Source organism: Euprymna scolopes, chromosome 9, assembly GCF_053919585.1.
Source record: "Euprymna scolopes isolate OS-2025 chromosome 9, ASM5391958v1, whole genome shotgun sequence".
NCBI classification, from domain to species: Eukaryota; Metazoa; Mollusca; class Cephalopoda; order Sepiida; family Sepiolidae; genus Euprymna; species Euprymna scolopes.
In genome coordinates, this window is record NC_136490.1 from 20,433,585 (window position 1) to 20,458,253 (window position 24,669).

Below are 24,669 nucleotides of genomic sequence, written 5' to 3' on the forward strand. Positions count from 1 at the left end.
AAGTTTCCAGCCACGGCTATAGTTTTTAATGTGGTTTCAAGTCTATAGTCTTTAGTGTGGTGGGCTATTAAAACTAATCTGTGTGTGTGTGTGTGTGTGTGTGTGTGTGTGTGTGTGTGTCTACAGTAATAATGACATATAAGTGTGCAAAAGGTGTATCAAGTGTTTCATACGTAACATTCTTGTGTGCAGTTACAATATCCTCATTCTTTGTAAAAAGCAGGTGAACAATAATTTCAGCACAAATATACAATCTACAATCTTAATCTACAATTATATAAATTGTCGGAACTAAGACAACTCCACACATAAACTATAATGGCACTCAGTAGAGTGCATATTTCCACCAACGTCTAACAGTTCGATTTCATTCAGTACGGTGTTATTCAAGCTCATACTTATGTAACTATAATTATTTCTGTAAAAATGTTTTAACTAAAAATTCTTCTTGTAGAAGGAATGCTGTGAGGTACATGTCCTGCATGGACGTAGCAGATACTCAATGTGAGGTTACCAGGTGAGTAGCGTTGAGCCTGGTCAGTGCTAAAATGGGTGACCATTTGGGAATTTTAGAGGCTGTATGTGTTCTCCGCTTATCTTCAGTTAGTCTTGGGCCTCTCCTTGCCACTGGACTCAAGCAGTGCCGATTCAGTCTCTCAGTGTGGTTGGAGATTGCACAACCCTTGCCTCACAATTACGTGCACAGCTACTCTTACAAGGGGTGTCCATTGTCTCTTGAGACTGAAGAGAGACATCGAACCAGGTGTACACTTCAAGTTTTGCATGGAATCGTTAGAAGCGACTTTGCTTCCCAAAACCAAAGTTACTCTTCAAAATTGGTAAAATAGAAAATATTTACTTTGTCATGGCTGCTGTAACTGTAATAAAAAATTTTGAACTAGTGTTACCCCCCCCCCCCAAAAAAAAAAATATCTCCAATTATAATTTAGGCCGGATTTTTACTTTTTTATTTAATTCATTTTTTTTTTTTTTTTTTTTTTGCAAATCATAATTTGTTTCAACAATTTGTTTAATTATTAACAAATAATAAAATCAAATTATCTTTTTATAATTGGAATGTTTAATATTTATTTTGAAAATATTTTTTATTTGATTATTAAATTAAAGGTAACAAAAAATTATTGACAACAAATAATAAATTCATACTTTTTTTATGATTGAAACGTTTTTTATTTTTATTTTTTTTTTTTTAAATATCTAATTATTAAATGAAAAATAACCAACAATCATTAATAAATAATTGATTCAACCTGATTTTTTTTCATAAATGATTAAAACAAAAATTCTGTCAAAAGCTATGCAACCTAAAATAAATGGAGACCTTTTCTGGATTATAGCCGGTTCACAAACAACTTTCAACCTCAGACATTGGAAAGCTCAACATCTTATCCAAAACGTTCAATTTAATTAATTAACAAATAAAATAAAACTTTTCTTTTTATATATATATATATATATATAATTATGTTTTTTATTTCTATTTAAAAAAAATTTTTAATAGTTTAATGATTAACCAAAAATAATTGTATTCCAAAGAAACAAGCAATTATTAACAAATAATAAATTCAAACTGTTTTGTTTTTTGTTGTTGTTTTTTTTTTAATAAAAAAAATATAAAAATTCTGTCAAAAGCTATGGAGGTGTATTTTTGGATTAATACCAGTTTACAATTTCCGATTTCAGATACGGTGGCCATAACGAAGTGGATATTTTCTATTTTACTTTAAAATTAGTAAATTTCTTATTTTTAATGATTGTTTATTTTATTAGCAATGTATTCCCTCCCTTATATTCCCGTCAATTTCAAACGATGCGTTTCCAATGAGAGAGAGAGAGAGACAGACAGACAGACAGACAGAGAGGGGTGTAGTCGGAGAAGAATGAAAAGAGACAATTTTGTTTCATTTCCCCAAAGTTAAATCGTCGTTTTGCAGACATTAGAAAATACAATTTCTTTTTTTTTTAATCTGAAACTATATAATTTAATTTGGATGTTTCTCATCTTCGGTGATATTCTCACAACGTTTCGCACCGACCTAACCTCCAACCTTCTTCATGTACATTTTTTCAGAACTCGGGAATTTTTATGGCAAACTCAGAAATCTATACGGAATTTGAAACTGAATTTTTTTTATTTAATTGAGAGTTGGGGGGACTGACACAGCAAGAACAATCTACCCTTGTCGATTGAATTATTGGTACAGTTCGAAATTGCGTATAGATTTGTGAGTTTGAAAAGACTCCCCTTTTAAAAAACAACTAAGATGAAAATAGTAGTCCGAATAATCCAAACAATCCAACTTATCAATCCTTATCTAAAAAAAATTCCCAAACATAATTATATATGTTAAATTTAGCTGTTTTGACATGTAGCCAGAATTATGTGATGCTCTTATTGAATTTTAACACACTGTCAATTAAATTCTGTCAATTATAAAAAAATTCTGTCATAAAAAAATTCTATCAATTTATAAAACAAATCAATAAACTTAAAAGAAGTTAATATAGTTTGCTTGAAGCATCGTGTAGTGTGTATAAACATGTAATCTATACAAGGCAAACAAGATAGATAGAGAAATGGGTTGGACAAAGAAGACGGCACTGAGGAAAGAGGTTAGCCGGGGGAGGGGATGAGAGAAAAAGATAGATAAGAGATAGAAGTTTTAATAAAAATGTTACACTTTTGCCTGAGCAATGGCAGGTAACCCTGCTGATCTTATAGAAAGAAAAATAAAAGGAAGCAAAAAATGAAAAGACAAAGCTGACTGCTGATTGACCTAATTCCAGTTTTGATTGTAAAACGATTATCAGTACCCCCCACCCCCAAAAAATAATTTGATCATTAATGACACCTGATCCGGGTAAGACTCAATCATATCATGTAAGATTTATAAATTTCTGGTTTTTAACTGAACACACACACACACACACACACACACACACACACACACACAATTACGACTTTTCTACCTTTTGTACAATAGATGATTTGAGCAACCGTATCAAATTTTTAGAAAATTAAAAATAAATATCAAAATAAAAATATAAATCAAGTGAAGCGAGTAATGCAATCAAACTTTCTTTTTTAAATATTTCTCTTGGTCTGTCTGCCTGTCAGTTTCACTTTTTCTCAGAAACTACTGGTTGTAATTTTGTATGGACCTTTGTTATGACAAGGTGTAGCGAATTAGGTATCATGCTATCCATTCGATACACAGTTAGGGATTAATAGGGATCAATGTTTAATGCAAAAATGAGGACAAATTTCACCATAATCAATCATTAATTTGGCATAACGCACTCAACAGGCTATAACGTTTTCGTTTTAACAGGCTAAAAATTCTACTTAAATCATAATCTTTTATGAAGGATAAACAATATTTTCATAGACATTAATGTCTTAAAAATAAAAAGTAAATCCTGTTTACTTAAGTTTCGTAAAAATAAATAGAAAAGGCGTCTTTAATAATTAAGATTTTATCTTAAAATTCTTGTACATTAAAAAAAAAATTAGAAAATATTTTTCTTTCTGAACGATGAAGTCTTAAAAATACATTTTTTGTAATTTTTCTCTTTTGTTTCTAACTTTTTATCTGCACCAATCAAATTGCTCAAATCCTTTCTTCCTCCTACTTCAATTAAGATTTAATACTCTTGCTCTCCTCTTGTTGTCAGCTAATCAGATTCTGAATAGAATATTACACTGCATGAAACAAGAAGTATGCCAAGAGCTGAAGGGCTTGCAGCAAAATCTGGGGTAGGTGCGAAATGAAAATTATAACAATATGAGATTGACCTTCAAGCAACTAATCAGATACTGAAAGGACAGAGCATTTTCAAACATAACAAGAACAATAATTAAATTATATTTCTGAATTTTTGAGATGAGGATTGATTATTTCAATTATTTGGACTACTGTTCGCATCTTGAGTGTTATTTTCACACCGTTTTCATCGAGGTAACCTCTGACCTTCTTCAGGTGTATTTTGTCAAACTCGGGAATCTGCATGGAACTTTTAACAGAACCCTATGTTTAATCCACAGAGGTAGCATATTTTTGTTCCATCAGTCATGACTGGGTAGAAGTCCTATGTAATTCGCGATTGTATTTTTGAGTGTCGCTGTTGCAATATTTTTGATTTATAAAGAGGGTATGATAAAAGAAAGTTGGAAAGTTCTATTTATAGACACTGGCGATAGGAACTGACCAATCAAATGGAGCCATGTTCTGATAGCAGCCAATCAGAAACCAGAATTGCTCCATAAAAATATTTGATATTTTAGAATTCTCACACATAATTTTCAAATGTTTGCTCTTTGCCTGCAAAATTTTTAAGTTCAAGGCTTATACTGACCAGCTACTAACCGAAAACTCTCATCTCTAAGACTTGGACAAATTAGATACTCATGGGAAACTCTTCTGAAATTAGACATGACTTTCAATTGAAAAGTCGCTCCTCACTGAGGATTAACTCTTCAACCTCCAGAAGAGTGGAACTTACAAATGAATTTTATCAAGTACTTTATCCACTATGCCACGGGTCTTTGTGGAAATTCCATGCAGATTCCCAAGTTCAAAGGAAAGATTCATGAATTCCCAAACGTAAAAACACATATGTGGCGAGGAGAGGGGGTGATTTACAGATTTTAGTTTTACTGGTCGTTTAAAAATCAATAAATGTTCGTTATTCCATTCTTATTACAAGCAGTGGAAGATTTTGTTTTAAATAAAATCAAATAGAAAAGATAATAAAAGGAATCATTTTTGACATCGGAAATTAAGCTCAAACTTTTCCGATTCCACCAAAATTTCTTATTTTTCCGATTCTCGATTTCCTATTAAATCAAACATGGATCTAATATCATAACGCAAAATGCAAATATTCTTGATTTTTTTCAGATTTATGTGATTATGCCCAATTCTTATTATCTTCTTTTTAAAATTAAGAAGTTCCTATTTTTCTGATGAGGCTGTGGAAAATATTCCAAATTGACATGATAATTATATGATTATTTCTGTGCTATGAAACTGGTGCGGTTTAAAAATTGGATGTTTTGACATATTGAAAGAAATAAATGGTAACATGAATAACACCTTGGAATTTGGATTTGGTTGATTGTTTTTGTTTTACGGCATATCAACCCTTTTGGAGTTATTTAATGCCGAATCCAAAGATTTTGAAGAAAAAATTTTTTAATAGAATATATTTGTTGTTTTCACGTTGGTTTCTATTTAACCCATAGTTCGGACCCTAACAGGTACTACCACTCCGGGTCAGAGTGGACCTGGGAGCAATGGTAATTAAAGGGTGGCTCCACACTCCCCAAAGCTCACAAGCTGGGGCCTCACCACTGGATATAGTTTAAGGTCATATCGAGGACCCCCATTGAGGGACTTTTACCCTCTGCAGGGGGGCAGTCGGCATATTCTAATGCCCCACCAACAGGGCCATTGGAATTTGGAATATGGCTGTTTTGTCATCTCTCTCTCTCTCTCTCTCTCTCGATAGATAGATAGATATTCTCCAGTTTTCTCTTTATCTGTAACCTTTTCTGTTTTTATCATCTCCTCTGTATTTCTCTGGCAACTGCAAAAAAAAGTTGCTCTAAATGTTGACCTATACTCCCTACCATCAGCCGACTAAAGGTTCAACAAAATATATAAGTTAAGAAGTGTGGTTAAAACTGCTCTTTTTTCCTCTCTCTCTTCTCTATCTCCCCCTCTCTCTCTTCTTTATTGCCATCTCTATCACCCTCTCTATGTCTCATATATATCACCCTCCTTTCTCTTTCTTTCTCCCACTGTATCAGCCCTCTCTTTTTCTCTTGCAACTTATAAATACTGGCTGCTCCCCGAACCCACCCAGCTAAATAATTTTCCTGTTGATCCCAAACAGAATGAACATTACAAAAAAAAGTATGTTCATATTCTAGCTGAAGCAATGTTGAAAAATAATATAGGCCAGACAGAACAAATCCACCCAGAAACTTATGAGGATTCCTTTTTTTTTTTTGACAGCACGGACCTAATCTAGATGCACTTGTTCCCACTGGACAGACAATAAACAAGGAATACTATTTTGAGGTTTTTAGATAGACTTCATAGCCTCGTAGGAGATGTCCTTTTCTCCTCCTTGCAACCTCTATCTCAGAGAAGAGATGTTGCGAGTTTGTCTCTGATGTATCGTTATTTTCATGGAAAGTGTTCGACTGAGCTTCAATCTATGGTCCCCCCTCGCAAAACTTTCACAAGAAACACTCGTCTAGCTGTAAACACTATCAATAATTCCCCCCACTCTTTATCTGTGCCTAAACCTAAACGTAGATTCCATGAACAAAGCTTCTTTCTTAGAACTGCACGCCTGTGGAATTGTCCTCCGTTTTCCTACTTTCCGGCTGACTACAATATGGTTGTGTTCAAGTCTAACGTAAATAAGTTATTGATGAGCCGTTCCATATAAGTTATCAAATTTACCAAATTTTCATTACTAATGATTACTATATTGTCCAATTTCTACTGTACACTCTTTAACCCTTATCCTTGAGTGGCCTCTTGGCCTTGATAATGTGGTGATGTCTATGTAAAAAAAAAAAAAAAAAAAAAAAAAGGGAGTTTGGGAAGAGATTACGTCAGAAGAGGTCAGCGCTCTTTGAATTGGGTCAGTGACATTTCCACTAGGACAATGCACTAGTCCACAACTCTATCCTTGTCAAAGACTATTTGACTAAGATGGGCATCAAGACAGTTCCTCACCATCCCTCTTATCCAGACCTTGCTTCCGGTGAGTTTTGGTTATTTCCTAAGCTCAAGGAAAACCTTAGAGGCTATCATTATCAGACAATTAAGAAGATGAAAGAAGCTTTAAACGAGGGTCATTGACACGCTTACACAGGAGGACTTCCATGGAGCCTTCCAGAAGTCATTGGAACGGTACAAGTGCATTGCACCTGGAGGAGATTACTTCGAAGGGGACTAGAGTTTCATGTGTCTACTGTCAATAGTACCCATACAAAAAAAAATCTGAAAACTTATTTAAGGCACCTCACATCATGTGGGTGTGTCTTGTGTAGTTTCTGCCTTTTAGCTGGACACATACAAAAACTGACCCTTTTTATGGTAGAATATTATCAGCACACACGCACTAACATTTGGTTTTGGTTAACGACATGCAGAGGTCGGATGATGCCTTAGGCTAACTCTTTAATTGTATGATGGAAAGACTCAGGTATAAGTCCTAGTACTGATAAATAATACAAGAAAGGGAGACAGTTTGAATATGATTGGATGCCGTCACCACCCCACTAATAGTTTCTATTAACCATGATTGCATTTTGTTTACAAGCATCATTAGCAGATATGACTAAGATCTACCTCTAAAAGAAAAGACTCAAAGTTGGAAAACTCAGTGATTTAAGCTTTTTCTTTTAATGTTTGTCACCAACCAGGCATGAGCGTGTAAAAAAGAAAGAATATGATTTATTTAAAGCTTTCCATGATCTCGTTTCATATTAAGAACAGGATTACGGTACTTTCCCACAAAAATCTAAAGAGTTTATTTAATACTGGATTTAAATGCGCTCTGTCATCTTTTATTTATAGCTTGAAACTAAACCTAGCACTGCCCAGGTGAAAGAATTTACATATCATATAACAATAAATGCTGTGTTCTACATAAAACCCAATGTGTATTTATATATATATATATATATATATATATATATATATATATATACATACATATTTCGTATTCCTGTTTGTTTGATTGTTCTCAATTTGATTAATATATACAAAAGGTCCGTTACTTTACTCTTCCATTTATTCGTATATATATTATAATTCTTGCAAAATATACAATTAAGAGGTCACCTCATTTGCATATTACATTAAGGAAAATTAATTTTACTAAATAGCAATATGTTAGTTAATGCTCCTAGCAAGAGAATTGTTTTAAGTGTTCTATTTAACATTGTTATTTAGCAAACTTTAAGTAGCAATTATATTGATAGTATATTTAATTTAATTTATTTGGAATTGTTTCCGACATCGACTTTTTTAAAAATGGGTCTAGAGTTATTTCCCCTTGGAAGCATCAAAGTATTAAAAAAAAGTTAAAACAAATAATTTGGTAATCTCAATAAGTTTCTAGCATGAAAAAATAATTCTGTTTAGACAGAAAAAGGTTTTCCTTTTTTCTTTTTAAAATATTCAAACAAACAAAAAAACGCGTACGAATAAACTGAAAATATTTAATTTGTTTTTTATTATTCTTGAAACCGCAATACAGAATTTTTTTTACCTTTCCGGCAATTGAAACTTAAGCCATACTTTTAAAAACAAAAAAGCCCCCCCCCCCCCCAAATAGCAAACTGAAAATTTCCTTTATTTATGGAAAAAAAAAAGCCAGTTAAAAAAGTGGCTTTACAAAAAAAATGAAAGAAAGAAACAGATGCAAGTCACACACATATCAATATTTATAAACGTTATTTTTTAAGGCCACAGAATCGTAAGTCGTTGTAGGTCAGTGGGTAAAATGGTTTGCAAAATACCTTTTCCTTTCAGGTTCGAGTCTCCCTTTATTTATTTATTTTGGTTTTTTTTTGCGGACGCTCGAGCACTCACTGCTATTTTTATCGAAACAAAAGTTGTTTTTATATATTTTTTTTGGAAGGGAGGGATTCCAGTGCACGAGCAACAAAAGTGTTCACTATCCGGAGAATAGTTTCTTCTCTTTGTATCCCTTCTGCTGAAATATCTGGTTGAGAGGTTATCACTAGGGCTATGACAACAGCATATTCTTTTCATTGTTTTGACTCTCGAGTATATATCCGACACAGTTAGACACGGTTAATCCACTGAGAACCAAATCACTCTGTATAAAAACATATAAGATATCAAGGGATACACACTCGAGAGTCAAAACAACGAAAATAATATGCTGTTGTCACAGCCCTAGTTATCACATACTTCTTTAGGGGGGTGGGGCGATTACATTTACATGTTTTTATCCGTTTCTTTATTTTTGAAATTCTTATGGGGTATCGATATTGCCCATGATGAAAATGATTAATATCCTTAGTATAGCAGGTGTGTTCCAAATGGAACTTTATATTAACCTGGGCAACGCCAAGTACCCATGCTAGTATATATATATATATATATATATATATATATATATAGTAGGTTAAAGTAGTTTGCTTGAATCATTATTAAATACGTATATAAACAGAAATTTAAGTTCAGAGAAGGCAGAACAATGCAAAGGTGTGATAGATAGACTTAAACTGGCACAATTTAATATATAATGATCGAACCAGCTATGCAGTTTCACTTTTATTGATCCAATTCATGTGTCTATGTATAACCATACATATATACATATGCTTTTTTATATATATATATACAATATTTTGCATGTAGGATGTTCTTAATTGCGTCAGGCGGTGAGTTTATGATGCTATATTTCGGGATGTCTTCCCTTCGTCATGCATGTGTTTTACTTTCAAACAGGCATAGTAGGTTATAGATAGACACATGAATTGGATCAATAAAAGTGGAATTGCATAGCTGGTTCCACCATTATATCTTAAGTTGCGTCAGTTTGAGTCTGTGCAATGTTCTGCCTTTTATAAACTTAAATTTCTTCTTATATATGAAAGGAATTAAATATTTTGCAAATTACAGTTTATAATTTTTATTATTAGAACAAGGGATACAAAATAAAAATGATTATTTCCTTATTCCATGGAGTTTTTGATACTTTTCCTTTGAGGATAAGAGCCATTCTTTGAAACTCCATAGAATAAGGAAATAATCATCTTTACTTTTTATCACTTATTTGAATAACACCCCTGATGTAAATAGCCCCAAATAACCCGACAAGTAGCACAATTCCACCCCTACATCTCTAAATGCCAGACAACCTTCTACTCAGATAGTTTCTTCCCTCAAACTGCTAGACTTTCGAACCACCTCCCGGATCCCTGACTGTACTGACATGCAGAAGTTCAAGTGTAATGTGAACAAACCTCTTGCTGCTCAATTCCCTATATAGCATCCCTGCAAATTTTGTCTCAATTAGTTTAGCGTGAAAAAGCAATAATAAAATGTAAAAAATTGTATTTTGCAAAATTCCTTTCATGCACCAATGTTCTATCTCGAGTATTGAGCATTTTCATCTGGATAGGATTTCCCTAGAAATATTAGTAGTAATATTTATATATCCATTTTAAGTTTTCAAAATTTTTTTTACATGTAAGACGCTTCACGAGTCCAAGAGATTTAAATATAAAAGCATCCAAATTTTAAACGAAACAGTAATCAAAAACTGCTTGAAGACGACTGATGAAACTCAGTCGAAAGTACTTGCAAAAAAACAACCAAAAGAAAAACAGATGGTCAAAGACGACTATGGAACTTTCTTGCACAGATTCGATCGAGAAATAAGAACGACAATTCGAAAAATCGAAAAACTACAAAAAATGTTCCTTAAGCAAAAACACTCCGTACCATTCAACAATACTTATCTGAATATATATATATATATATATATATATATATATATATATATATGAATATGAAAATTGGATTTAAACTCTGTAAATTAAAATTTACAAAAAAATTATTTTTCAACAAAGAATCCAAATAAATATTATAATTTTTTCCTTATTCCACAGAGTTTCAATGAATGGCTCATATCCTCTGAGGAAACATAGTCAGCAAAATGATATTCATAGGCAGCCTATAAATTTTACCGGTTAGCACATAGATGGAAAACTTATAAAAATAAAAGACATATTTGCATGAAAATTTAAAATGTAGAACGGCATAAATTAAAATGAATTTCAATGAAGTCGAAGCTTGATGAAGAAAAGTTAAAAAAGAGTAATGTAATGCAAAGAAAATGAGAAAGCTGAATAGTCAGATGTATATATATATATATATATATATATATATATATATATATATATATATATATATATATATATATATATATATTAGTGATGGGACGATTCCAATATTTTTCCCGATTCTGATACAAATATCAATTCGACTTTAAATTCTCGATTCTGATTCAATTACCGATTCCAATACCAATTCTTTATAAATATCTAAATATTTAACTATAAAGTTATTATTTTTCCCGATTACTATAAAATCACATTTCAAGAGTAAAAACACATTTGTGAGAGTTGTGATCTATAGATTTTAGCTTTACTTATAGTTTAAAATCGATAAATATTTATTATTATTATTATTATTATTATTATTATTATTATTATTATTATTATTATCAGCAGTAGAAGATTTTGTTTTAAACAAATGGTAGCTTCATAATTATCACGTTGCAAATACTAATATATCTAAAAATTATGGAAAACAGTAAGATAGAAAATTAATTAATCATGAAAAAAGGCATTTGTAAAATCTAGTGATTTGGTTTCAACATCTTCCGATTCAAATTGGAGAGTTAACAGGGGAAGTAATTAAGTTTTCAATTTCTCGAAAATTTAATGCCAAAATTCAATCAGTTATTTTTTATAAAAAAATATTAAAAATTCAATCAGTTATTTTTTATAAAAAAGACATTAAAAATTCAATCAGTTATTTTTTTATAAAAAAAGACATTAAAAATTCAATCAGTTAATTTTTTTTTTAATTTACAAATTATGTATTTATGCTATGTTTAAATAAATTCTGTCTGCTATACATGATGTTTCAACCGAGTTACTTCCCCTTTGCTTATGTCACATGACCCAATATGTCCGCTTTCGCATGTAACCTTATCGAAGTATTTTTACCCTCATTGAAAATATTTTCCACAAATAATTAATTTTCTACTTTATCGTTTTCCATAATTTTTGGATATGTTACTATTTGCAACATGACAATTATGTAGGTACAATTTATTTTACTTGAAAGTCAATATTTTTTAGTTATTTAAATATAGAAGCACCGAAATAATAATGCAAAGATATGTTGAGTTGCTATGCAAGGAAATCATATTTTGATCCTAGATTTTATCAGGCAAAGGAAAATTCTGTTTCTAACTCAAATATGACAGACTAACGAAAATGTAATTTCAAACTTTCAATGTGACAGTCAAACCGACAGCCAGATCCTCTTTATAGAGATGCTTGGACGTCTATCTAAAAGATATGCCCATTCAATCTTCATTGCCGACGAATGAAAATAATTTTTCAAAGCATAACACACCGATCAACTGATTTTTCTTCTTTTTTTTTTTTTTTGAGAAATGCTTGGATATATGTAAAATTGTATCAATAGGATATTTTTTGTACTAATCTTATTTTTCTTATATATATATATATATATATATATATATATATATATATGATTAGTTTTTTTTGGAAAAAGAGTGCTCAATTAAAAGGAAAAGAGACGAATATTGGCTGAAGAGAGCTTGATAAGGATACCTTAAACGGGCCTTATTATCGGGCTTGAAACCGACGGTACCAATGACCTGTCTCAACTAACAACTTTCTGTACACAATATATATATATATATAAGTAGAAGCATTCGTGCGTGTGTGTGTGTGTGTGTACAACTCTCCTACAGCCCACACCACTAGACCGATCATGACCAAACCTAGCTAGGGATTGTACACACCATTTTCAAAGGTAAAGGACATAGCCTATGCATATATATACTAGTGATTGAACGATTCCGATATTTTTCCTGATTCCGATACAATTATAGATTCTCTTCTAAATTTCTGATTCCGATACAATTACCAATTCCAATAATAAAAGCGCCCGAAAAAACACAGCTACATCATACGAGTATAATGGATCTACACTCTACCCCACCCGCCGACCCTACGAAAAGAGTGCATAAAATGGCGTTGATTTAAGTTCGATATTTGGAGCTTCACTTATCACCCAGAGAACAATGAGTTCAAGTTATTTTTTTTATTTATTTTTTTTTTTTTTACTTTAATAATAATTTACGTCCGTTTTTTTCTTTCACTTCAATAATTTTGCGGTGGAACAAAATCTATAAATAACGGATATGTTCATTTCTTATGTATATCTCAGCGATAATTTATGTACAAAATACACATTGGCAAACTCATACATAAATTATAAATTCTTTGCATGCGATAAAAACTGAAACATTTATAACAATCTTATAAGGATACCGGAAAATTTGACCGAAAACCGATAAGTTTTGTCTTTTTCCTTTAACCCTAATGATTTTCTGGTGGAAGGATGATATTGTTTCTTTGATTACTGTACACTCTTTAACCCTTATCCTCGAATGGCATCTGGGTCTTGATAAGTGGTGATTCCCTTGTTAAAAAAAAGGAGGGAGACTGACAGATATATTTGTATGAAGTTTTATTGATTGGATTTCTAACACTGAATAAATTTATTATTGGCAGACAATTTATTGATATTTTTAGCCATCTTATGGAAAATATTTTTTATTAAAAATGTATTAAAACTTATTGAAAAATATTATATATATTCAACATATTAACTCTATTTTGAATAAGAGAATAGTGGCGAGTGAAATGATTCTAGCTAAGAGTAAGATAGATAGTATAAGGTAAGGAATCGTTTTTGGAATCGGAAATTAGGGTAAAATTTTTTCTGATTCCGATACCCGGAAAAGTTCTGAATTTTTTCAATTCCGATTAATCGGGCCAAGACTAATATATATTCTCTTACAGCCCACACCACTGGATCGATCATGGCCAAACCTGACATGATGATGGTCTCTGACCTAGGGATAGTGCACAGGGTCAGGGTCAAAGGTTGAGGTCATATTTGGTGTGCCTCTTCATAAACTCCCCTGCTTGGTGCACACCAAGTTGGGGGTTCAACACCATCCCGAGAGAGCCGCTACCATGGTGCCGGCCAACTTAATTGTTGAATTTGAATCAGATCACCCTCCTCCACCCCCTGCGAAGCGCAGGTATCTTTACTAGTTTGTATATAAAGTAAAGTCTATTCTTAGAGTCTTTTCACTGATAACTTTCTGCCTAAAAAAAAATCGATATTTGAATCTGATCCATCAGTTCTTTTGGTAGATTTTTGCTGCATGTTAAGAATAATGAAATGTAATTCGATTTAATTTCTTTGAGAAAATGCTCTGATCTGATCAGAAGTATTTTTTTAAGGGCGTATTCTTGAAAAAGGACTATAACTCTGTATTCATTAATGCGTAAGTTGAGTTGTCTATCTGAAGAGGTCACATAAACTGAAACCTAAATTTGTGAATGTAAGCCAGAGTGAGCGCACACACACACACACATACACACACACACACACACACACGAGGTGCCTTCAATAAGTTTCCAGACTTTTTTGTATGGGCACTTTTATTGATAGTACACACATGAAACTCTAATCCCCTTCAAAGTAATCTCCTCCGGCTGCAATGCACTTGTTGTATCGTTCTAACAACTTCTGGAAGGCCCCATGGAAGTCTTCTTGTATGAGCATATCAATGCCTCCTTCATCTCCTAAATTGTCTCATAACGACATCCTCTTAGGGAATAACCGAAAGTCACAGTAAGCAAGCTCTGGACTATAGAGAGGGTGAGGAATTGTTTTGCTGCTCTTGGACAAATAGTCTGTGATCTCTGAGCACCCTTGGGATAAGCTCAAACTTCATGCAAATCTTCTGCATATCTAGTTCTTCGCAAATAATTATATGTACAGTTCCCTCACTGGCATCAAACTGCGCACTTATTGTCTCTATAGACACATGATGGTCGCAATCCATGAAATTCTTTATTTGGCCAATCAACTCTGGTGTTCTGACTGCAAACTCCTCCTACACCTCTCATCATCCATTGCAGACTCCCTGCCTTCCTTGAATCTCTTATGCTACTCAAAAACTGATGTTCGATTCATGCAAGATGGTCCCAAAAGAGACTGAAACATTCCATATGTTTCTATGGCATTTTTTCTAAGTTTAAAATAGAATTTTATTGCATATTTTTCTTTTAAAGTATCCTCACACTCAGAGCGTATTTTTGAAATTCACCAGCTGTGATAATCAGGCTTTAGTAGGGTGTATTCCAATTCCTGCTATAGCTGTTTATTTGGGCCTGAAATCATGAGAATTAATTAATCATCTTATAAGATGTACAGCAATAACATACTGAATTTTCAAGTCTACAACAATTTTAAATGACAGTAAAAAAAAAAAAATCTGGAAAATTATTGAAGGCACCTCGTGTATATATATATATATACATATATATATATATATATATATATATATATATATATATATATATACTAGCAAAAGTACCCGTCGTTGACTGGGTTCAAAAACATCCTACAGAAAATGGACTCTGATTTATGAAAGTATGATAGGTTATGAAAAGGAAGGGTTGAATTTGGAGGTATCAAAACCGAAGCAAAATATGATGAAAGTAAAAATAAAATAGATAAACCCCATAATTTATTATACCACACCTGTTCACACTGAAACACTTATCACAATATTCTATGAATCTATATTAAAAAACCTTGTTAAACTTTGTGACATATTTCTATTCTATGGAGGTCAGGTGCAAACGAACACCCCATAATTTTATTATACCATATTTCTTCAAAATGAAACATAATTATCAAAGTATAGTTACGCAGATAGATATGAAAAGTCTTTATTAAAGTTTGTGCCTATTTCCATTCTATGGAGGCCAGGCGCGAACGCAGACCCCACAATTTTATTATACCATCCCTATTTAAGTTAAAACATACTTATCAAAGTATTCTTATGTACATCTATATCAAAACACTTGTAAACGTTTTTTTTTTTTTAATTTTCAAATTTTTTATTTCCGTACTTTGTGGACCAGGCGCGTATGCAGACCCCACAATTTTCATGAACCACCGTTCTGCAGATCAAACACACCCATTCCTGTGTCTCGATACATCTTCTATCATTATATGTAATCAGTTTTTAAAATAGTCAATCATATAGGAGCCTATTCGTGACCAGACACACACACACATGCAGACATTCAGCTTTATATTATATATATATATATATTCAAGCAAATATTATTAAATGCAATGGAGACACTTTGCTTCATGATCCTTTTTTTTTAATTTTTCGATTTTCCGTATAATCTTTTTTTGTATCAAAATCAAAAATATTAATAAAAGTTCCATAGTTGTTGCTGTCACGAGCGCTTTCGATTCGTCCACGACTCATCATCAGGTGTTGAAGTAAAAGTCCGAGGGAGCGAAAATGAGAATTAAAAAGGAAAACTAAAATATACAGTAAACGGCGATAAGTTAAAATATAAAGAATCGATTAAAAGTCCATTAAATAAATATATATATATATATATATATATATTCAAGTCGGTCTTTTTTTTTTTTCAATTTTTGTCATCAATAGCTTTCTTCCTACAAAACCAGTTATTTGGTAGATCATTGCAGCTTGTTTTTAAGAATAAAATGTAATCTATTATCTATATATCTATAAAAGTGAACGTGTGCTTGGGTGTGTCTGTGTACATTTCCCTATGCAATAACTCTGTCAATTTTTAGTCTACAGACTCGAAATTTGATATACAGGGTACTGAGATTTGTGAAAATCTATGTGATCGGTTTTCAGACAGAAATTTGGCTGTTATGGGGTCAACGATTTGACCTTTGAGAACTCTACCAAACTCCTTCGACAATATTGGGTCTAAACACTTGAAAATTTATATATAGGTTGCTTGGACATGGATCTAACTTAATAACTTGATTTGAGCCCAAAACAATAAATGTTAACGCGTCATAATAGGGGTCAAAGTTTAAAAAATTGACTTTTTTTTTTTGTTGTTATTTTTTTTTTTTGCTCAGCATATACCTCCAAAGACCCGGGCAACGCCGGGCAACCATGCTAGTCTATTATATATATGTAAAAGTGAGCGTGTCTGTGTGTATTTTCCTACGCAATAACTCTGTCAACTTTCAGTCTACAGACTCGAAATTTGATATACAGGGTACAGAGATTTTGGAAAATCTTTCTAATCCGTTTTCGGCCAGAAATTTGGCTGTTAAGGGGTCAAAGTTCAACGATTTGACCTTTAAGAACTCTACCAAACTCCTCTGCCAATTTTTGGTCTAAGCGCTTGAAATTTTAGATAAAGGTTCCTTGGACATTGATCTAACTTAATAACTTGATTTGAGCCCCAAACAATAAATGTTAAGGGGTCATAATAGGGGTCAAAGTTGAAAAAATTGACCATTTTTTTTATTTTTATTTTTTTTTTGCTCAACCTTCAAACACCCGGGCAACGCCGGGCTGAAGTGCTAGTTCAATATAAATTATTCCAGAAAATACTTTGATCAAATCCAATATGGAGTTACTTCTCTTTGTTAGAAACAAAAAATAGAATAATAAAAGGCATAGTCTTAAAAATGAATAGTAAAAATACTACCAGACAACACCGGCAAGTAAAACTGGTATCATATTTTCCATCCTAAATGAGAAATATTTTTGGAAAAATTGTTTTATGAAAATAAGGTTTTAATGTTAGTCATAAAAATATTTCTTTCTTTCAAAATCTGGGGTCACCTTTTGTATCCGAAACAATTTCCGCATTTTGAAATGTAAGCAACACCTCAAGCGAAAAGTCAGTCAACCAATGACCTTTCCTATCTCTCTTTTGATTTCAAACTGAGTATTATTTACAAATATATCTATATATGCAAGCGAATTGTTTATGATAAACATGTCTCACTGGGATAAGATTAATGTCATATGTAATGGTTGTTTTTTTGTTTGTTTGTTTTGTTTTTTTGTTTTCTTTCACTTCGCTCATCAGACATGGTTGCATTTTTGTGACTCTTGTCACAGAAAATATTATCGTATTATTGTTTTATTTTTTATGATATCATGATCCGTTGTGGATGCAACTTTAAAGCATATTTGGTGGTGAGGCTCCAGTTTGGGAGTTTTAAGGAGTGTGGAGTCGTCCTTTACTAATCATTGCTTCAAGGTCAGAGTAGACCTAGAATGGTACTGCCAAGCTCCCCTCTATCGGGAGCACTAAATAGCCACATTCCCCTTTACCTACACCACTCCAAAATCCATTTCCCCCGGTGCGTCCTAACTCTTTTTGAATATTCTATTTCCCAACCATATTTATTACTAAAGATACTCTCCTCCTCCTTTCTCCAATCGCCTTGGATATGAAACAAAACTGCATCTCGTGGGGATGTTCAAATTTGGGAGTTTTGAGGAGTATGGAGTTACTCTTTAGTCATCAGTACTCTCAGATTCACTCTAATCCGGAAGAGTGGAAGTACTGTTCAAGGTCCCGTCTATGATTTAAATTTAAAAAAAAAATACTGAAACAACTTTCATAGCAAGAAAAGCACTCACCGTATTTTTATTTTTATGGAAAAATATTTATTATTTTTTAGGGCTAAGAGTTTTATTTTCTGGCAAAATTCGATCAGTCCTTTGAGAGAACGAATTGCCTACCTTAATGCAATGAAATTCACTATCGCATTAATCAATTTCCCTACCTAACTGACTGCCAGGAAATTGGATAAGCAATTCGGCATCTTCCTGTTGTTTGCGTAAACCGTCAGGAAAGGCTAAATGAAAAATTTGTTTTGTCTGGTTCAAAAACTGGACTTGTACTTACAAAACTGTGTCCATGGGTGAATCCCCAATTTGGGAGCTTTGGAGTGTGGAGTTACCTTTAATTACCACCACTCCCATATCCACTTTGACCCAGAGGTGTGGTAGTACCTGTTAGAACCGCATTTATTAATTAAATAGAAACTATGCTTTTCTTTTCTTTTTTTTATAAAATATTTGCCTATAAAGCAAATTATTCTATGGATGCACAATTTTGGCAAAAATCTAATCAATGGTGGCTGACATACTGTTACAACCAAGGGTGAGGATTATTTCTATTTTTGTGCGAGTGTTTTTCCATAGAAATGCTTGACATTTTTTAAGAAGGACATGCAGATTTTTAGCATATTTCTTATTTCTTTTTTTTTTTTTTTTATTTATTTAAAATAGGTCAGTTTTAGCGTGTGGCTACATTGTTCAGCTGTACAGTCACTATAACAGTACTTTCTTTCAATTAATATTTCATTGGGTCACATTCACCTTGAAGTTCTTTTCTTAATATGCAATGATATTATGTTTTGGAATTTTTTTAGATAAGCATTGATAATTTTTTCTTTTTTTTTTACTCACCTTCAGCCTAAACAAGGCATATTGCCACTTGGACATAAGCGCTACTAATTGGGACCATGTCTAAGAAAGATTCAGATGTTGGTTTATGTTAAATTTGAACTTCTGTATATCAGTATGCTTAGGCAAGCAGGTAGCAGGAAGGGAATTCCAAAGTCTAGCTGTTCTAGAGAAGAAGCTGTTAGAGTAGAAAGCTTTCTGGTATTTGGGGTTCTCAACAGTAAAGGGGTGTGATTTTGCTGCTAAGTGGCTTTGTTGTGGGTATGTACGTCGAGGGGACATAAATGCAATGAGTTCATCAGAGCACATTTTATTAAAATACTTGTAAAACAGGTACAGAGATGCAACATTGCAGTGATGGGACAGGGGTTAGAGCCTAGTTGACAAAGTGTGACTTATTAGATTGGAGACCCTTACTGTTCTCATCTTGACTGTTATATTTACAATGTTTCGGCCGATGTAGCCTCCGACCTTCTTCAGGTGCATCTTTTCAGATCTGGAAACCTAGTAGAACTTAGGAATTGTATTTTGATCTTGTGCATACTGTGTAGAGCTAGGATAAATGTCGTGTTAAGAGTATTAAGGAAGATCCCAAATCTACCAAAAGTAGTTATTTATTATTGATATTAGCTGATTTTTATTTTTAGGTGATTGTTTAAAAGTGTTTCCTATTAACAGTCGTCTGGACTGATCTTAGTAATTTTTTTAAATAAATTGTAATAAACTGCATTATTATATTTGCTAACTAGCTACACGTGAAACCTTCTAGTCAAACTTAGGAACTGTACTTAATCCATGAGAGTAGATTGATCCAGTGCCTACTACGTAGAGGTGTGATTTATCAACTAGTTGAGTCAGACAGTAAGTTCACTGGAGCACATTCCATAGAAATTTTTCTTTTTTTACAAAGGAGTCATTTTTATCAAGGCCCTAAGGCCACTTGAGGATAAGAGTAAATGAGTATACGATGTTCACTGCGGCAACAACATAGTGATCATTAGTGGTGGAAATTGGGTGGACATTGATTATTTAAGGGGATGGCTAAACAAGAACTTGTTTACATTAGACTTGAAGACGACCATGTTTTAGCAGCTGGAAAGCAGGCCAGGGAAACAGAGTTCCACAGGCGAGCAGTTCTACGAAAGAAGCTTTGTTCAAGAATCTGTTTTTAAATTTAGGCACAGATAGAGAGTGAAGGGGGAATAGTTGATAGTGGTTGTAGTTAAACGAGGGCTTAAATAGTTATAAAACAAACATAGGGATGCAATACTGCAGTGATGGAACAGGGGCTGGAGCTTGATAGACAATGTTTCAGCCAATGTGATCTTCGACCTTTTCAGGTACATGTTTTTGAAGGTAGAATATCAAAAATTTGTACAAAATTTCAGACTGAATCCTTTATTTAATCCACGGGAGTATATTTTTCTTATTCTGACAGCCATGATCAAGTAAAAGTGTTAATTTCTGTTATAATTAATAATTTTCACCTGTAGTAAGGATTGAACCTTCAACTTTTAGAAGACTGTCAATTAGAACTAACTACTAATCAATTAATCAATGCCTTTAACCTTTACACCATGGATCCACACGGAGAATTCTAATATGAACTTTTGGAGCCTTACGCTTCATATTGTCTATGTAATATATGTGCCCTCCTTTCTAGAAAAAAAAATGGCACCCACGGAACTATTAATAAAATTTATATATATATATATATATATATATATATATATTTTTTTTTTTTTTTTGCAATCCTACAATATTTAGTACAAATAAACTTCAGTCCATGCCTGACTTGTCCACCAAGTTTTAGTCATGAATACCCAACAGTCTTTGTTCTATTGTCATCCAATGCTATGCTCCAAATGTGCATTGACTTAAGTTGCATGCTAACTCGTGGCTGTTAAGGAGTTGTGAGGCCTATCCAGTCGTTTCAAAGGAATGAGGAAACTCCTCACACTTCAAATGATTCTAAACACTTCGGTGATAATCTCATTAATAGGTGTGATACTGATCGAACCCTATACTCACTGCAGCTTAACCTCTCCCACATATTTTTTAGCATCTATTTTAATAACAGGAGTTATGTAAACTTTTATATATTAACGTTTTGTCTGTAACACATAATTATTTCAAGCATAAAAACATTGTAAAAATAAGAATAAATCGTGAGATTGCATATCTCTGCTTAACAATGTAAGGATGGGCCAAAGTATTCCTGGAGTCTTTTCCTCATATTGTTTAAAGTATTCTCAAGGTTATGCTATAAAAATGTTGATAACTCAAAAATTGTGCCTCTGATCAGGATGAAATTTTGATGGCATGATTGTTACTATCATAAAAGGTGGTCCCCATCCTGGTACGTCTTTCGTGGCAAACACTCGACTAGCTATAACAACTATCAGCAATTTTCTTTACTCCTTATTTGTGCCTAAATCTAAGCGAAAATTCAATAAGCAGAGTTTTTTTTCCGAGAGTTGCTTGTCTGTGCAACCCAATATCATGGAGCTGCTTCCCAGCTGACTATGACATATTCGTTTTCAAGTCCAATGTGAACAGGTTCTTGAATAGCTGTTCTCTAAAGTAAATTATCAATTTTCCATTACGGTACCCATTAACCCTTATCTTTGAGGGCCTCTAGGCCTTGATGAGTGATTATTAGCGCTAGGACAACAGCATATTCTTTTCATTGTTTTAACTCTCAAGTATGTATCCGTTGATATCTTATATGCGTTGATGTGGTTCTTGGTTGATTAACTGTGTCTAAGTGTGTCGGATATATACTCGAGAGTCAAAACAATGAAAATAATGTGCTAGCTCTAGTGATGACTATATCATGTAAAAATAAAGATCCATGCATCAAATTTAGAAAAATTATAAGTTGAAATTCTTTCAAAACTTCAACCATGACCTAATTTTTCAAGGTTAAAGGTCATGACCAGGCAAGATGCATAATTCGATTGAATGCAATGTAGATATATGAAAAGCGAAGGTTATAATCAACTAACGTACTTCCTAACTTCCAGCATGACGCTACCGGAAGCGGTGACAAGCTAAATCAGTTCCTTCACTTTAAAATGAAATAACACAATTAGTTTTATTTATTTAAATAAAATAACACAATTACTCTTTTTTTTTATTAAAAAAATTATTTTTATAATTTCATAAACATATTTCTTATAAAATTTCAAATAAAATAAAAACTGTTATTTTTTTGAATTTTGTTATCAAAAATGCAAATAAAGACTAATTATGTTAACTTTATCTTTGTGTGTGTGTGTGTGTGTGTGTGTGTGTGTGTGTGTGTGTGTGTGTGTGTGTGTGTGTGTGTGTGCGAATGGATTAAAGAAATACTGAAGGATTCTTTAAATGGAGATTTATCAAGAGATAAAAAAAACTCAATATATAAGGTGGAGCTTGAGCATACAAAGAAAATTATTAACAATACAAAATATCGACTGGTATCTATGAATTTATTTATCAGTTCAATCAGGAAAAAGCATCTATGATAGTAAGGTTATAAATGTTCTTTATACCTAGCTCCTTTTCATCTTTTTTGATGAGAAGCATTAAACTTTGAAATGTCTAGGTATAAAGGGTATTTATAACTCCTTCTCCAATAAGTTTTTTTTTTCTTATTGAACTGACAAATAAATTCATAGGTTATTCATACATGTGGAAAACTTGATAATTGGATTTCGACCTGGAAAAACGGCTGCTAGAGGGTCAAAATTAGCTAATCGATACGTGGGGAGGATTGTCAGATTCAACTGTTTCATGATTGTGCATGCGTGATCGAGAAACATTATAGCTTCTTTATGTTAAGAATAACATGTTTTGAAAACACTTTCAAGCTAGCCTAATGGATATTGTACTTGACTCACTGTCTTTAAGTTTCGGTTTCAATCTCAGCTCGAGTATTTTTTTTTACTTACAAGACGTGAACTGTTTAGAGAAAACATAATACTTGCATGCCCATGTCACATTAATCTATATAATTATAAAATTTAAATGAGCTTGTAACTGGTGTTGTAACCCTACATCCGGTTTATAACTTCCGGTTGCACATGCGTACATAATTGTTAATACTTTCTGTCTTTTTTTACAACGTTCATTTCCATATTAAGTTATTTTAATGCAATTTTCTTAGAAAGAAATCTACTTTAACTTGTTGACAACCATAAGAGCATTTTACAACGGCGATTTACCCACCGCCTTCCTTTTTTTTTAAATTTATTCTCCATTTTTTAATACACCTTTCTTAAAAACATTCATACATTTTCTTCTACACTACCAACATAAATAACCTCGAAAATTTTTTTTTTTATTGCACTACAAATAAATAATCAATGCAACAATAAAATACATTGTTTTACTGTGTACGTTTTCAGCATCCCAATTGTTTTTTTTTCTGAGCTTAAATTATCCAAATAAACAATTGTTAATACTTTCTGCTTTTTTTTTTTACATCATTCATTTCCGCATTGTCTTAATTAGTTTTATTGATCTTATTATTAACATATAAATTAAATATTTAAACCAATGGGTCATGAATGTTTGTTTAAAATAAATGAAAAAAAGTTACATTTTATTTTCATTTTCTCTTTAAAAAGCCATTCTTAACATGGGGTGAGTGTTTTTAACTATTCTGTACTAACAATTTCATTTAAAAAGATATATCAAAATTTGAATTTAACTTTAAGTATTATGGTATCTGTTCAGTGCACATTTACCTATAAATATGGCAAACCACTTATAATTCAATGGCTGTAAGTTTTTGGTTTTTTTTTTCAAAAATAAACAATTATAAGCAGAACGACTCATATAAATCTACCTATATTCTTTTTTCATTTTAATATACTGTCATAGAAATATTTCTGTTATGTCACAAAAAACTATTTTCTTTACGTCACAAATGTCACGCTCATACATTAATTCCATAGCTAATATAACATACTGGCCCAACGGGTAGTCTAGTTTACCACCAGGCAACGCCGGGTAGCCTGCTAGTATATATATACTTTTTTTTTTTCTTGCATTTTCACCCCAAACAAGGCACAGTGCCACTTTGATATAGGGGCTACTATCTGGGACATGATTGCGGGGATACTATGCAGGGAGTTGAGCAGCAAGATGTCTGTTTACATTACACTTGAACTTCTGCATGTCAGTACAGTTGGGGAAGCAGTAACCTGGAAGAGAATTCCAAAGTCTAGCAGTTTTGCGGAAACAACTGTTAGAGTAGAAGACTTTCTGGCATCTGGGGATCTCTACTGTGTAGGGGTGGAATTTTGCTGCTTGTCGGGTTTGTCAGCAGTATTTACGTCGGAGCATATACCATTAAAATACTTGTAAAACAGGCAGAGGGACGCAATATAAAAGTGAAAATGTGTATGTGCGTGAAGACTCTTCTCAACCTATATACTCAATGAATTTTTCATCTACAGA

General features: G+C 32.6%; 1 protein-coding gene and 1 long non-coding RNA gene across 5 annotated transcripts in view; one reads left to right on the top strand and one right to left on the bottom strand.

Annotated features, from left to right (window-relative positions):
- The window catches only part of LOC145284453 (uncharacterized), a 1,345,403-nt gene that overhangs the window by 1,071,309 nt on the left and 249,425 nt on the right, over positions 1-24,669 (top strand). The gene's annotated exons all lie outside the window — the stretch shown is intronic.
- The window catches only part of LOC145284458 (uncharacterized), a 275,200-nt gene that overhangs the window by 248,595 nt on the left and 1,936 nt on the right, over positions 1-24,669 (bottom strand). For 2 of the 4 annotated variants that reach the window (XR_013868834.1, XR_013868832.1), the window contains exon 1: positions 18,659-20,168. The exons of the other annotated variants lie outside the window; for them this stretch is intronic. This is a non-coding gene — a long non-coding RNA (uncharacterized LOC145284458). Of the gene's footprint in view, positions 1-18,658; positions 20,169-24,669 lie in introns of those variants that run through there. 4 annotated transcript variants of the gene reach the window in all.